Consider the following 13,979-nt stretch of genomic DNA (forward strand, 5'->3'; position numbering starts at 1 on the left):
TTTTTTTTTTTTGGTACCGGGTGTTGAACTCGGGTCCTTGTGCTTGCAAGGCAGGCCACCGAACCACTGAGCTAAATCTCTGGCCCTAATTATCTCTTTAAAAGCCTTATCCCCAAATACAGTCAATTCTGAGATACTGGGGTTAATTCTTCAATATATAAATTTTGAGGGATCCAGTTCAGCTCATAATGCCTGCCATGTCCTGACCAGCCTGTTAACAGGTCCTGCAGAAACAACATTACCCTAGACCCCTCACATATCCAGGACCTCTCAGAAGTACCTAGTCACATAGTCCCACGTTACCTGCCAAATGTAAGCAGGCATGCACTCAAGGATGCCAGCTACTTGGGACCTGGTGTAGAGCTGATCTCTGGCTTTTTTCTTAGCAATTTGGGAGCCTCTTATTGCAAAATAATAACCCTTCAGTTCCTTTGTTCCTTTAGGAATCTCTTCTCTTTCTCCTTCAAATGTTTCAATACCTTTAAATAATTTATTGTGAATAGATTCAAAGTTTCCAAGAATGATATAAAAGTGAACACATTGGAGAGCATTCCTCCCACCCCCGCCCCAGGACACTAGTTTAATTAGCTTCTGCTTTATCTTCTCAGTGCTTTATTATGCAAATATAAGCCCATACTAATACATGCATGTGTGTTCCTTCTTTCTTATCCACATGGTGGTATTCATTGATTTACCCCTTGCTTTTTTTAACCCAGCAATATAACCAAATTTTCCCATAGCTATTCAGATGGCTTCCCCCGCCTTTTTTTAAAACAGCCACATGGATTTTATTATATGCTTTGTGTTATTGGCTTTTTGTTGCTGTGACAAAATACCTGAGGAAATCAAGTTCAGAAGAGGAAAGGTTTATATTGGCTCATGGTTTCCGAGGTCCCAGTCCTCAGCCAACTGGCTTCACTGTTTGTAACAAAAGCATTGTGGCAGAAGGGTGTGGTAGAGGAAAGCTGTTCACCTCATGGCAGGCAGAAAGCAGAGTGAGACGGAAAAAGCCAGAGATGATGGGGCCAGGAACAAGATATAGTCCCAAAGGACCCACTCACCTTCAACTGGGTCCCACCTCCATGGTTTCCATTACCTGCCTTTCAGTGATGCCACCAAACTATTAATCTATCAGAAGATCAGCCCACAAGTTGGAGCCTTCATGATCCAGTCCCCTGAAGAAGGGGCACTCAGGTTGCTTCCGGGGAGCCTCTTCATCACATAGGCCAGGCACTCAGGCCCTTTAAAAAGGAATGTCTTGAAAAGCCTTAATCAAGCAAGGTTTTCTATCTCCTAGAGAGATCAGGCCCAAAAGGAAGGCAAGAGAGAAGGCAGAAAGGACCTAAAGGGGGCAGGAGTTGTGTCTACCTCTTGCAGGATATACTGGAAAGAAGAAGGAGTTTAATTTGCTCCAGATTTTAGCCCATGATCAGCTGATTCCAAGACAGATACATTGTGCTGGAAAGATGTGGTCCAGCAAAGATGTTCAGTTCGTGGCAGCCAGGAAACAGAACAAGGAAAGAGTGCCAGAGAGATAGAGGCGAGGGACCAGACAGAGATCCAAGGCTACACCTCCACGACCTACCCAGACATAACCAGGATCATACTTTACTAATCCACAAGGCATTTCTTAATCTATTCACGTCAACACCTCACGACTAACCCTCACACAGGGGACTACATGACTGTTGTCTGGCAGGCACAGGGCATGACCTGGGTGGGTTCTCTTCTCAGGGTCTCACCTGATATCAAGATGTTGGCTGGGCATAGTCTCAGCTGGAGCTCTGAGTCTCTTCCCAGTTCTTGAGATCATTAAAAAAATTCACAAAGATGATGCTACAGAAGCGCAGACCAGACCAATTTCTGCTTTGCTAGTTTAAGATCTCTGGGATTGGTGGTATCCCTGAGAAAAGCAGTTAAGATTAAAACAAAACAAAACAAAACAAAACCTTACAAGCTATTTCCCATTGCTCTTGTATCAGTTGTCAATCACTACATAACCAAATGGCACAAACTGAAATTTAAAACAGCACACATTTATTTGCTTGCATTTTTATAGATCAGAAATCTGGGCACAGACAAAGACATGGAAGCCGGAGTATGGCAGTGCGTGGACAAAAGTAGGCAATAAATAGCCTAGCTGGTATAGTGCTGTATTAGTTACTTTCCCATCACTGGGAAAAAATACCTAGCATATAGCTTAAAGGAGGAAAGGATTTGGCTCAAGGTTTCAGAGGATTCAGTCCAGGCTTGGCTGGCTCTACCGCAGAAGCGTGGTGGACAGGCACAGCAGAGGGAAGATGGTCTTCCCATAGAAGTCAAGAAGCAGAGAGAAAAGGAGAAACCAGGGCACAAGAAGGTGTCCTTCTAGGTCACATCTCTGGTGACCCACCTCTTTCTTTCAGGCCCTACTTCCCAAGAGCACATTCCACTATGGACTCATCAATGGGTGAATCCCCTGGGGGGTACAGAGACTCCCCAAGATCCAATAACCTTATAGAGAAGTTCTACTCTGAACACACGAGAGTTTGTGGGAGTCATTCGCCATCTAAACCACAGCAAGGGCCCACCATGCAGAGACAAAGGGCAGACTGGCCTGAAGAAGTCTGGCAGGGGTGTGGCATGACCTGTGGGTGGGTTCTCTTCTCGGGGTCTCACAAGGCTGCAAGAAGATGTTGGCTGGGCACAGTCTCATTGGGAGCTCTGAGTCTACTTCCTAGCTCTTGAGGTTATTGACAAAATTCAGTTTCTTGTGTTGTAGCACTGAGGCTCTTAGGTCCTGAAAGCCAACCCTCTGCATAGGTGGTCCACAGATGACATGTCAGCTGCTCCAAGCCAGCAGGAGATGTTTCTGCTTCCTTGAGTTTCTTCCTCCAGAACGGACTGCCTCTTTCTCCCTCTCTGTACTGGGGATCGAACTCAGGACCTTGTGCTTGTGAAGCAGGCTGCGGCACCACTGAGCCAAACCCCACGCCTGGACTGTCTGTCTTTTAAGGATTTCCATACAACTTAGCAACTTGCTCAGGATGACTTCCCTTCTGATGAACTCAAATCAATTGGGCCCAAATCAATTTGGGGCCTTCATTGAGTCTGCAAAGTACCTTCACCAAGTCTGCGGCTCTTCTGCCCTCATCACTGCCCAAGCAACTTCCAACAGGACCACCTACACCTCCTGTCCCGAGTCCCCTCCCCAAATAAGTCAGCCACTCAGGCCCTTTTCTCCCTTCCCTTGTGGGACTAAGTGTCTCAGAATCTTGCTGCCTGGTCAGACTTCACATTGCATCGACTCCAACAGGATCAGGTCGAGTGCCCTCTGCATGGCTTTCTCAGCCTCTGTGCCATGGTGGACCTTGAATCCAGGTTGTCAGAATCCTAATGATTTGTACTGATATTGTCATTTTACCACTCAGCTTGCTTTGTGATCAAGCCATTTCTTAACATTCAGTTGTGTGTGTGTGTGTGTGTGTGTGTGTGTGTGTGTGTGTGTGTGTGTATTTTGTCTGCTTACCGTACACAGAGCCTGGCTCAGTACCTGCACTCAGGAAACATGAACCACATGAAGAGTATGGTCCTGGAAGGACCTATAATGTATCTTTTCCAATGTTAATGAATGAGAGGTTGAAACATTCTTTCTGTCTTCATGCCTTTTCCCAGGATCTAGTCCAGTGCAAGGCAAAAAAATAGAATTCAAATGTCAGATGAGAGTGAAAGGGAAGGCAGGATAGTGTATGGAGACTTAGTAAAGGGGAGAAGGGGGAACCAGTTGGACTGGGCCTGGGGGACAGACTTGGGACAGAGAGCCACCTACCATCAGTGCCCCAGCCTAAGCAGGCCTGGCAGAGGAGCTGAGCCTAAGCAGCACTTTCCTGCTAAGTGCTCTGTGGGGAGGTGCAATGTGTCTCTATTTAAAATTAATTTTTCAGAATTGGAAGACCTACTCTGAAAGGCAGTGCTCCCTGGTGGCTTCTGGCAGGATTGAAAAGCCATAACTTTGGAGAGAAACACAATAAACCAGAAATTTCCTCCCAGGTGAACGGGAAACTGCCTCTCTCCTTCTGAAGAGAGCATTTTCCAGAACTTTGCTCATCAAGTAGCTGGTTTGCAAGTCATTTCTTCTCTTTACAAGTGAGCCACATTCCAGTGGGCTGCCTGCTCCCCTCTCTGATAGATGGGCCGCGGCCTAAGCAATCCACATACATGGCAGAACACAACAGTGATTTCTCTTTGGCTGGGAGCTATGTTTCTGTATTTACATGTGAATAGAGTAGCATGGGATGCTTTGGAAATCTGCAGTATTTTCTGCCAATAAGGAAACGTTACTGTACAGCACAGTGGACTTAGAGGACTGGCTGAAATCAAACACATGTGTAGGAAGTGTGTAGACATAGGGCTACAGAGAGTCACTAATTCACCCCACCCGTATTTACAGAATGCCTACTATGTGCTCAGGATTGTTCTGGGCACTGGAGAAAGAGTCCTGATAAAACAAAGCAAAACAAAATCCTCTACCTTTATGGAGGGAAGTAGACAATTAATATGTTAGATAAGTAAATATCACTGTGTGTCAGCCATCGATGAGTGTGGAGGAGATGAATAAACTGGAAAGAGGGGATTGGGAATGTTGCGGGGGTTGCCTGGGGAAAGACTCACTGAAGAGGTGACATTCGATACAGGCGTGAAGGACGCGAGGGAGCTGGATGTGCAGAAATCTGGGAATGCATTTTAAAGAGAATACAGCAGGTAGAAGGGCTGGGAGGTGGAGCATATTAATGAATTTAGGAGCAGCAAAGAGGAGAGTAAAAAGATCAGAAAGGTACTGGCCAGAAAGGAACTTGGGCTTTAGAGGTCATTATAAAGACTCTGGGCTTTAATATTAATAAGATGTGCTGCCAGTGGAAGGTTCAGAGCAGCCACGGTGTTCTGCTGTGTTAAGAACAGATTGCAAAGGGAGACAGGGAGAAGCAGAGAGGCCAGGGAGGAGCCTGCTCATGTAGGGGTGAAGCGGACTATGGACACCGGAAAGGAGATGGAATCCGAATCCGAATTCATTCTGTAGATAGCTCGAGTATGATTAATTGATGGGTTTGTGTGAGGTGTGAGAGAAAGAGCAGAGTCAAGGAGGACTCCCAGGTTGATGGCCTGGGCTGCTGCAGCAGGACGCCTGTGTCACCCTACGGGGGCAGAAAAGAGAGCAGGAGGAGCAGATCTAGGTGGGTGAGGGTGCAGGTGGGAGGAGATCAGGGGCTTAGCTGTGGAGATGAAGCGCCTCTGACACACCCAAGCAGAGAAAGCAAATAAATTATTGGAGAACAGAATCTAGAATTCAGAAAGGAATATTCTGAGTAGGAAATATAAATGTGGGAGTCATTAGCATATAGATGGTATTTAAAGCTCCAAGACCGGATGAGATCATCCAAGATGTGAATGAGTGTAGATAAGAAAAGAAAAGAGGTCTACGGATTGGAATTGGGGGCACTGTAATATTTAGAGGTTGGGGACACAAGAAAGAGACTCAGAAGGAGCGCAGGAAGCGTGGAATCTGGACCCTGAGGGAGGAGTGAAGCCCAAGGCAGAAAGAGCGTCCAGCTGTGTCAAACGTAGGTCAGGAAGAGAAATGAGGAGGTCATGAGTGACCTTGACTGAACTCCTTGCTGGAGCAGCGGGAGTTAAGGCCTGGCTTACATGAGTTCAAGGAAGAACGGGAGGAGAGACAGTAGGAAATGGGAGCATAAAGAACAGTTTTAGGAGTATGTTGTAAAAAAGAAGAACGGAAACGGGTGGTAACTACAGACTGAAGTGACATCAAGCTTCTTCCTTTATGATTGGAGCAGTAGAGATGAATATAGTATCATCGGTTCCCAAGTTGCATTAAATTTGAGAGGGAGCTAGACACAGACGGAAGTCATGATGGGAGATGGTCACAGGATAAACATCTAGCAATGCACTTGAGAAAAAAAATCTAGCCTCGTAGGAGGGGAAAAAAAAATACTTCAGAAAGATAAATTCTAATCCATTTCTTGAAAAAGTGTGTTTCTTTTATCTAGGGCAAGAAAGAAGGGAATGATATTTCAGATAGAAGGAAGAACAGGAATCAAATTGCAGAAACCGGAAACACTTGTTGTGGGTGCAAATCACAAAAAGCTCCACTTTTCCCCTCTGGAACTGCACTGTCTGGGTGTGCCTCTCAGACTCTGAAATGGATGTGACCTGGGGCAAATCACCAAACCAATCTGTGAATCAGTTTCCTCCGACGGAGAGTGGGGATGAACAGTGTCTGCCTCATAGCCTTGTCATGAGAGTTTGAAATAAATCAGTGCATGTGAAAAGCAGCTGGAACAGCGGCTGGCACACAGTAGGTGCACAACAAATGCTCACTCTCCTAATTACTGGGTGCAAACAATGAGGCAAGGACTGATGAAATGGGAAACCGAACACTCAGTTAGACAGATATAGACGGACTTGTATGTCATACTAAGGACTAGACTTCGTTCTGGGACCCGAGAGTTGCTTGGAGGGCTTTAGGCCAAGGACCCTCACGATTAGACTGGTATTTTAAGGGTCTCACTGTGGCCGCTTCATAGGGGGAAATGTTGGGACCTTCACAAGACCAGGCTGCATATTCTGGGTTAACATTTAGTGTGGGAGTCACTTCCTTCTTTGAGGCGCTTTATTCATCTGGGGTGTAGGGGTTATACAACACATCCAAAGGGGTGCCCCAGGGAGTAAATTAAACAACGGAAGGAAAGCTCTTAGAGCAGTGCATGGTCTATTATAGAGGTACAACAAAAACTTGATTTTGATATCAGACATGTTACATGGGAGGAGGAAAGGCCTCCTGTCCCACCAGAGCAGCTCTCACCTCTGGGAGCATGCAAAGGACCCACGCATCAGCTCTTGGACCTACACAGGGTCATTCTTGCTCTTTCTTACCCCACTCTTGTCACAGTTTACCCCGGCTCAGCTGTCTCAGCCCTGACCTTCTCCTAAAGTCCTGGCGGTCTCCAAAGCCAGAATCTTGACCCCCGAGGCTGGGGAGTGGGTAAGGAGCGCTCCTGATGTCACCAGCCTTTCCTTTAGCTGCTGGCTGTTTTAAGAGAGCTGTTGTTTTCCCTCTGACCCTTGCCACATCGCAAACCCTTTGCTTTGCCTTGTACTTTTGCAACACTTCGGTCTTATCTCCTCTCACAGTCTGCGCACTTCCTGAAGGCACAAACTGCACAGTAAATATGTCTCAGTACCTGCCTCTCCCGAGCACCGCCCTGGCTCACGGCAGAGACTTGCTGTGGAATGAACCGAAGAGTTGACTGATGCTCACGCAGTGCTGAAAGCCTGCCAAGCTGTGAATAAGTGTGAGTTGGTTCGATTATGAAAGATGGGAAATCATGTCTTCTTTTTAAGAGTGTAAAAAAAAGCCTCCCAGCCGCCTCAGGCTTGCTCAGGCAGAGCAGGCAAGGCTGTGACCCGTGGGCCCAGAATCACACCTTGATAATCTCAGGATCGACTCATTAGGGTTAGGGTCCCCAGGCAGGTCCGTGCAGGAGTCAGAGAGCCGAGGTGGTCAGCAGTGGTTTGAGGCCCTCCTCCTAGCCCTGGGCTTTTGCCTCCAGGAGTCATCTGGAGACAGAAAACATGCCGCTTTACACGATCCTCTCCCTCCTGTTCCCCTGGCACGCGTTTTGTGCTGACGTGACAGCCACACGAACAGATGTCTCTCTGGCCTCTGGGAAGGCAGAGGAGTGCAGGCCCCATCCTGAAGCTCCTCCTCTTCAGGCCACTGCAACCCAGGCCATGAGTCAGGCAGGACCAGTCAAGGGTGCGGAGGGTGGGCAGGAGGAAGCGGGGAAGGAGGTGGGAGAGGAGAATCAGAGGCCTTGGTGTGGAAAGGGAATTCCAGGGATTCTCTGGCCCAGCTCTTAGGTCTTCCTAACGCATGGGTGCTCTGGTTTTGCAGGGAAATTGGCCACTGAAGCCGGAGCGGGCGTCGTGTCTGTGTCTGTGTGCAGAGAGGACAGAGGAGGGCGACGGCTCAGGCCTGCTGCATTGCCTGCTCCCAACCCCTGCTTCTGGCTGAAGGTGGTGGTGACTGGGGGATGCAGAGAGGATGCTGTTGCCTGGGAACAAGTAACCCGGCGAAGGTGAGTGTGCATATGTGTTTGTGCATGTGTTTTGGGGTGTGGCCCCCTCCTCAGTATCCGGCTTCCAGTGTCCACTTCTACTATGGTGCTACTAATGATACTAACACTTGCAATATCACTAGCTAACAGTGCTGCTCAGCGTTTACTGTGTACCAGGCACAGTGCCGAGGTGATGAAATAAACTCTCTAAAAAACGACCAGTACTATGGTTACTTGCATTTTGCAGCCAAAGGAAATAAAAGGAAAGAAATTTAGGAACCTGACCACAGGTGCAGAGGTAGGTGTCTTACCGGGAGCCACAAAGACGAATGCCAGGAATGTCCAACCTGTGGCCCAGCTTTTCTTTGCCCTCTTTTGTTTATTTTTAAATTACTTATTAACTTTTAGTAAATGCTTTCTACACATAATAATCACAGTCACCAAGGTGAATTATCATTATACATATCGTGTCTGGAACACTTTTACTATTTTTGTCCTCTTTTTTTTTTTGGGACAGCATCTTGCTACATAGGTCAGGCTGGCCTAAAACCCATGGCAGTCTTCCTGTCTCAACCTCCAGAGCCCTGGGACCACAGGTGTGGACCACCACACCTGGCTCGTCTTTCTGCTCCTTTTTTAAAATTCTTTTTTACAAGTATGTCATTTATTTATTTATATCCTCATTGAGTTTATTGGTACCTTTTAGGTCTACAGTGCAGTTACATTCATCATTGGGATCTTGTACCTTTACACGACAGGTCTCGGTTCTCATTTTTTCCCCTTGTCCCTGCCCTCCCTTCACCCCTCCTCCCCTCCCCCTTGTCTTTCTGCTCTTTTAAAAAATTATAAAAATAATTCTTGTACTTAGATATGTTAACTATTAACTGCAGTATTCACTTTTATTATTTATAAGCAGCCCAATATAATTCTACATCACTAAGAAAATAAACTGAGAGAAAAGGAAACAGCTGAGGGTTTTAGGAAGGTGGGACCCATCTGGTAGCAGGCATTACAGTGATACCTCGGTTGTTGAACTCAATTTGTTCCAAATTCATGTTTGAACACAGACAAGTTTGCAAACTGAACATATTTTTCCCATAAGAAATAACGGAAAACCAAATGATAGGCTCTGAGGCCTCAAGATGACACAAATTTATTTTTCCAAGACTTTGACAAATTTCGCAATGATTTCTTTCTTTAACTCTAACCTGGTTCTCACAGTTTTCTTCTTAGCTTCACTACTCGTGTCACTTTCTTTGGAGTCATGGTTACAATATTTGATGCAAATGAAGCACAAAAAAAAAAAATAGAAAGCTTAATGATGGATGCTTCAGGGCTCTGACACCAGCACTGTATGTGGTCTGGGAGAGAGCGGTCATCCCTTCGTGTTGGCACGGTGACGTGGGACTCACTGTGGGCCCCATACAGGTTTTTTTCAAGTCAGATTTTCGGTTCCACTATGGAGTGAAGCTACAAACCCCAAGCAGATTGTTTTGAATTTTGCTGTTCAAGTAGTGACAAGTATGAGCTTGGAGCCACCCCATGACTGTTCTGGAGCCTGGGAGTCTGGGGTCCTCTTCCCAGCTGGCCGGTGGCGTCTCTGCTGTCCCTACACATGGCAGAGGAACCGCTTCTCTCTCGAGTGCCTTCTTGAGCCACCCCTCCCAATGGCCTAATGCTTCTTCGCCTAATGCTTTATGACCTGCCAAGGCCGCACCTTCAAACACCATCATGTTGGGAAGAAGAAGGCACCATAAGTGCTCAGTCCATAGCAACGGGTAAATTCACACAGCCAGAATTTGCATGTGTGGTAATCATTAGGGTTGCTGACAAATACTTCTCTCTCTCTCCTTACTCCACACCCTCATGATAGAATTTTCTGAGTCAATTGAACTCCACCGCCACTGTGGGACTCTCTGGGGCCCATAACGTAGGAGTGGAAGAATCACTTCTGGACTCCTGGCCAGAAGCGCTAGGAGCCAAAGTGTGTCTCCCTAATATCTGCAGCTCAGTGAGGTGTTTCTCCAGTGGTGGCTCAGCTAGCACTCTAAGGTGACACTGATCACATTGCACATCTGTTCTTGTCCCCTTCATGGGACTGAACCCACCAAGGCCCCACACTTACACTTTGGCCTCGCAGCATTTAGCAGAGAGCCTGGGGGACAAGGGAGAATCCCAGGTGCACTGGAGGGGTGAATAGAAGGATGGACAAGGCAGGGTTTCCCTGAAGGATAAGCTCCAGGAGGCCAAGGTCAGCTGTGTCTGGCCCTGCATTCTTGGGAGGTGACGAGCAGAGTAACCTGCTTCCAGTAACCTTGTCCCTGGGGGGCTCTGCCAGGTGGCCCGGCACCTGGGGAGTCTGCCCAGCTGGCTAGCAGTATTTGTCTCCCGGCCGGTGCAGACCTCAGCAGTAAATCAGTGAGTCTGAGAAATTTACCCCAGAGAGTGATCCGGCAGTGGCATGAATGAGTAATTTACAAAGCCCATTAAGGCGGCACAGAATTACTTATTTATGGGAACTTTTTGACAGATCTGCGGCTTAATCATTTATCCTTGTGAACATTTAGCCAGGGTCATTGGTAAATAATTCACTTATTACACACTCCGGAGTGGTTTATGGTGTTGTGACTTATGATCTCACATGAGTCCGCAGCCAGGGAATTGGAATGTGAAGGCCGTCAGAGGGAGGGGAAGCCGAGGCCCTTGGCATGCAGGAGGGAGGTGTCCCAGAGCCAGAGAGAAGGGCCTTCTGCTTTGCATCCAGCTGAAGTTAAAGAATGGGAGGACTCGGTCCCTGGCCCTGGCTTTGGTAGGGAGTGAGGGGAAGAGGTCGGAGGTTAGAGACTGGTCTGCAAATGCTAGGCCTTAAATCCAGGCAGAGTGAAACGAATCCCATCTTCCACAGCCGTTCAGGGCCTAGGGGAGAAATCCAAACGCCCAGGCCTAACATTTAGGATTTCCTAGCTTGGCTCCAGAGATGGAGAGGACCCACACAAGGCCTTCTCCCTTTGTGTCAGTGCCAACTGCTGCTTGGATGGTAGCAAGACTTAAGCAAGACGATTTCCCCTGTTTTCACATCTCCCATGGGAAGAGAGAAGAGAGAATTTACCAGAGGTGTCCTCCGTTTTTTCCATTCCCATCACTCACTGCTTTTCCCAGCAGCAGTCATGTGTCTGGGCCTGTGGCGTGTGTTACCTCTCCATGCATCTGCACCCTGCGCTCCTCCTGCCTGCACTGCCCTTCTCTCACTGCTACTGAATATCCAGTTTTCAGCTCACAGCCCACCTACTGCAGGAAGCCTTTCCGCAGGCCTAGCTACATCTGCCCCTTCTGTGAAGTTCCGGAAAACTCACAAAGTTCCAGGAGTGCATCAAGCACGTTACACATGCCACTGATGTTCATCTTCCCCGCTGAACTCTGTGCCCTCTTGGGGCCAGGACCCAGACCCCACTAAGTGTTCCCCCTGCTATCGTCAGCTCAGAGGCTGGCCCACAGTGAGCTAAGGAAACTGCCGCTGTTGTTGTTAATAAAGAGATGTCAGGTAGATGCTGTCTCCTACATCCTTCCTAGGCCCCAAAGACAGTAGGAGAAAGTAGTCAAATCTTCAAGCTTCTCTGAGATCCTGATGCTCTTAAGTAGACAGGGGAGTGCGTGTTGGGATCCAGGAGAAGAGGGCTTGGACAAGTTCATAAAAGAGTGGTAAAGGAGGCAGGCGGGCGGGCAGTCCAGGTATAAGGCCATGCAAGTGCTGTACGCGAAGATTTTCCCCAAGCCACACCTATCCTGCTCACAACCTTTCAGGAAGACCTCATAGGTTCCACATGCGTTTCCCAGAGTCCTGTCCTGGAGATTAGCGGCTTAGAGATGAAGAAGAGCTATGCAAAGCCTTCTCCCTTTATATTAATACCAGTTGCTGCCTGTGCGGTAGAAAGACTGAAGCAAGGCGGCTTTCCCTGTTTTCAGATCTTCAGTGGGAAGAGAGAGAAAATTTACTATATGTCACCTTTTCCCTAACACCTCCTGCCTACTAGGAAGTTCCCCCTAAAGTCTACTCTCAAGAAATTCTGCTGCAACATACAGGAAGCCATAGGATATTAAGCAGGTTGTCGTCCAGAGAAGGAAAGACCCGGCTTTCCTGAGATAATTTGGGAGATGAGAAAGGATAGAAGCCCGGTCATCCTAAACACAGGACTTTCTTTAATCCTTTAAATCCCTCTGGGCCTTAGGGCATTTTAAACAGATCTCTAGTCTTTGCTTAGGGTGGCCAAAGTCCTGGGGCTTAGCATTATATTTATATATATAATTTTATAATAATGATATTTAATATCATCATTATTATTATCATCATCATTTTCTTTGCAGTGAGGGGAGTTCAACCTGAAGCCTTGTTCACACTAGGCAAGTACTCTACCACTGAACTCCATCCCTAGTCTTATCCATACATGTATATATGGATATGTGATATATATGTCCAAACTGGCCTCAAACTCACCATGATCCTCCTGCCTCAGCCTCCTGAATGCTGGGATTACAGGCGTGCACCACCCTGCCTGGCTATTATTCATATATTTTTATGTTTCCCATGATAACCATACCAAGGAGGTATTCTTGTGAGCTTCTACTACTAACCAAATCGTGTCCTTCCCAGGTCCATGTATGGATCATGACTCCCTAGTGTGACTGGGCACCCCTATGTATCCCTGAGGAATTTGTCCCAAGATCTACAGAGGTAGAAACCGAGACTCACAGACACTCACGCCCCTTGTATAAAATGGCATAGCATTTGCATATAACCTGTGCACAACCTCCCTGTTTAAATCATCTCTAGATTATTTATAATACCTAATGCAATATAAATGCTATATAAACAGTTGTTCTACTGTTTTGTTCAGGGAACAGTGACAAGGAAAACAGTTCGTGCACGTGCAAAACAGATGCAATTATTCCAGGCTGACCACATAGCACACATCAGCAACGAGATAACATTTTCCACCCGTGGTGGGTTGAATAAGGCTGAGTGTATTGAGAGTTAGAATCTTTAAGGAAGTAATTAAATTTACATGATGCTACAGTTTGGATCTTGAAATGTCCTCCTCTTATTCCTTATCCCACCCCATCCCCCTACATCGCCATTTATCTCACACCCGTTCCTCCATCCCCTACCCCTCCCACATCGATACGGTGCAGTGCTGCCACCTGCTGGCTAAAAGCCGCAGCTCCACCGACCAGAGCAGGATTTTCTTTTTGAAACTTTCTCTTCTACTCGTGTAAATTCCCTTGCTAAATTCCGTTTCCTTTCTCTGTTCTCTGCAATCAGATCAGTAGTAAGATAGGTCCCTATCAAAGGCAAATAAACAAACTGGTTCCAAAGGTAAGCGATTTGACTCCCAAGGGCGATGTGCCAGCCAAATCCTCGAGTTCTGGCCAAAGAGCTGGTCTGGTCTGAGGTGGAGGGCAGGGTGCCCCTTGGCTGGTCCCTCGGTGTCCTGTGGATGGGGGCAGAGCTACTGGAAGGCTACTGAAGGGAGCAAAGGGAATAAAACGCTGCCCCTTCGTTCCAGGGCAGGAGGATAATCTTGCTGGCTGCTTTCTATTAAGTGCCTGCTCATTGGGATCTGTGTAGTAAACCATCTCATCTAATTTGACAGATGAGGGAAGTAAGGCTCATAGAGGTTTATCAATCTGCATACTGTAGTGAAGGATGATGTAATAGTTTGAGAACATAGCTGGTGAGCCTGGAATGCACTTCAAGGGCGCCGAATGTACTGATCCTCTGTCAGAGAATGTGGAACCTTAATGTCAGGGCTAAGCAGTGGCTGCCTTCCCGCCACATCAGCCCTGGCCCTCAGTATCTGTGTGAGGTCA

The 13,979-nt window shown here is 47.2% G+C and overlaps 1 protein-coding gene across 1 annotated transcript in view; it reads left to right on the forward strand.

Moving 5' to 3' along the window:
- The first annotated feature begins 7,289 nt into the window (after positions 1–7,289).
- Cd5l (CD5 molecule like) overlaps positions 7,290–13,979 on the forward strand; it is a 108,340-nt gene continuing 101,650 nt past the window's right edge. The window contains exons 1-2 of the mRNA XM_019210132.1: positions 7,290–7,349; positions 7,952–8,135. The gene's annotated coding sequence lies outside the window, so the exon portion shown is untranslated. The remainder of the gene's footprint in view (positions 7,350–7,951; positions 8,136–13,979) is intronic.

The sequence above is a fragment of the Fukomys damarensis genome, unplaced genomic scaffold (genome assembly GCF_012274545.1).
Source record: "Fukomys damarensis isolate Sample0158 unplaced genomic scaffold, DMR_v1.0_HiC HiC_scaffold_19, whole genome shotgun sequence".
Classification (NCBI taxonomy): Eukaryota; Metazoa; Chordata; class Mammalia; order Rodentia; family Bathyergidae; genus Fukomys; species Fukomys damarensis.